Source organism: Schistocerca gregaria, unplaced genomic scaffold (genome assembly GCF_023897955.1).
Source record: "Schistocerca gregaria isolate iqSchGreg1 unplaced genomic scaffold, iqSchGreg1.2 ptg001034l, whole genome shotgun sequence".
Classification (NCBI taxonomy): Eukaryota; Metazoa; Arthropoda; class Insecta; order Orthoptera; family Acrididae; genus Schistocerca; species Schistocerca gregaria.
In genome coordinates, this window is record NW_026062382.1 from 10,001 (window position 1) to 12,881 (window position 2,881).

Genomic DNA, 2,881 nt, shown 5'->3' on the forward strand with positions numbered 1-2,881 from the left:
CCACAGGACACTATCCAAACAACGACAAGAGGAACGTCACGTCCACTAATAAGACAGAATGTCTCACATCACCCGCAAACAACGCAGCTCAAATCAGCCAGCAACACCCACAGTGGTCCACCCAGTATCAACACAGGACGCAACGCCACGCCACAACACAAAAGGTACAAGTAATAAAATACCCTTTGGCCACACCCCTTATAAAGGCATCGAACCAACCCACCACCTGACACCAGCCAAACGTACATCCTGATTTGACACATCTCTGGCAACCTAACCCACGTTGGCCCTTAACCTAACCCACGTTGGCCCTTAACCTAACCCACGTTGGCCCTTAACCTAACCCACGTTGGCCCTTAACCTAACCCACGTTGGCCCTTAACCTAACCCACGTTGGCCCTTAACCTAACCCACGTTGGCCCTTAACCTAACCCACGTTGGCCCTTAACCTAACCCACGTTGGCCCTTAACCTAACCCACGTTGGCCCTTAACCTAACCCACGTTGGCCCTTAACCTAACCCACGTTGGCCCCTAACCTAACCCACGTTGGCCCCTAACCTAACCCACGTTGGCCCCTAACCTAACCCACGTTGGCCCCTAACCTAACCCACGTTGGCCCCTAACCTAACCCACGTTGGCCCCTAACCTAACCCACGTTGGCCCCTAACCTAACCCACGTTGGCCCCTAACCTAACCCACGTTGGCCCCTAACCTAACCCACGTTGGCCCCTAACCTAACCCACGTTGGCCCCTAACCTAACCCACGTTGGCCCCTAACCTAACCCACGTTGGCCCCTAACCTAACCCACGTTGGCCCCTAACCTAACCCACGTTGGCCCCTAACCTAACCCACGCTGCACCTTAACCTAAGTTACGCTGCACCTTAACCTAAGTTACGCTGCACCTTAACCTAAGTTACGCTGCACCTTAACCTAAGTTACGCTGCACCTTAACCTAAGTTACGCTGCACCTTAACCTAAGTTACGCTGCACCTTAACCTAAGTTACGCTGCACCTTAACCTAACTTACACTGCACCTTAACCTAAGTTACACTGCACCTTAACCTAACTTACACTGCACCTTAACCTAAGTTACACTGCACCTTAACCTAAGTTACACTGCACCTTAACCTAACTTACACTGCACCTTAACCTAAGTTACACTGCACCTTAACCTAAGTTACACTGCACCTTAACCTAAGTTACACTGCACCTTAACCTAAGTTACACTGCACCTTAACCTAAGTTACACTGCACCTTAACCTAAGTTACACTGCACCTTAACCTAACTTACACTGCACCTTAACCTAAGTTACACTGCACCTTAACCTAACTTACACTGCACCTTAACCTAACTTACACTGCACCTTAACCTAACTTACACTGCACCTTAACCTAACTTACACTGCACCTTAACCTAACTTACACTGCACCTTAACCTAACTTACACTGCACCTTAACCTAACTTACACTGCACCTTAACCTAACTTACACTGCACCTTAACCTAACTTACACTGCACCTTAACCTAACTTACACTGCACCTTAACTGTCACATGTAACGTCACAGGAATGTAGCTTTGCCTAACAGCAACCCTCTGAACATAGTTCACTGCTTGGATCCTCTGGTGTCATGTGTATTTCTTGATGCCATGGTGCGTACCCTCACATAAAGGTCTTTCGAGTGTTGCGTACTTTCTACACAGTCCCGCTAACCACTGGAAGGGTGTACCGCTACAGAACGAATATCGCCCTCCCCTCCTGCCCTTCCAAGCTGGTCGGTCAGGCGTTTGTTTGTGAAATGAGCCTTGCAGCTGTTCAGTTGCATTCGGTTGTCGATGCAGTCAGTGTACGTTGTGGTACGGCCTGTGTGGACTGTCCGCTGATGTACGCGTAACCCACACTGATCATCCGTCGTTACGTACTGAGTGACATAATGTGGCACATGCTTGACCGTACACCGGCTGCGCCCTACAATGGCGAATCATAAGGGCCATATGTTGTGCACGATGCTACTTGTCTCGTCTCCCCATTACAGCGAGATTGCACTGTTGTACGCCGTACAGACATGTGGTAAGTAGGTACGGACGAAAGTATTGCATGTTGGCCCCCCCCCCCCCTCCTCCCTCTGCCGGGAATCAGCGTGAGCCGTCTGTTGATGTAGCGACGAGGGTTTTCCTATTTAATCGTATTGCCCCACACAACATGATAGCACGGTGGACCGCGTTCCACATCTGCGACATGCTACAGAGGCCGGTTGACAGTCGACCGCGCAAGGGACATTGCACACGTGCGCGGACCATCTTCCACGTGTTCTCTCGTGTACATGCCGCAGTGTGTATGTGGGCTGATGTAGCGTGTCGTGACACATAACATGCAGGCATGCCAGAATCGTAGATTTCGCAAATGTAGATTGACGTATACGTTTGCTGCCAAAGATCCGCAAATGAACTGGAAATCAGTTGTTGAGCGGTTGTTCGCGCTGCAGGTGCATCGGTGATAGCGACGATCGGTACATCTGTGAACCGGTTGTTTCGGCGGTACCCGCCATGCCCCCGAACCTGAGTTGGCCATGTGGGTATGAAGCGATACGAGGCTGTGGCTTGGCGGGACAGTCCCCGGCCGGTGAGGGGGGGCCGCCCGGCGTGCTGGCCGCGCGCTGCGTGAGCGCACGCACTACAGCCGGCTGGTGGGGGGCGCCCAGTGGCAGGAGCGCCGGCCGACGGGCCCGGCTGGCGTCCCAGCTATGCGCCGGCGCACCCTGCGCGCGGCGCCAGGCGGCCAAAGTGGGTTCTGCCGAGCCCGGTGCGAAGCGCGGTGGACATCTGCAGTGTGCTGGTCCGATTGCGGACTGTGTGCGTTGAGGATGCGCCGCCGCCCGG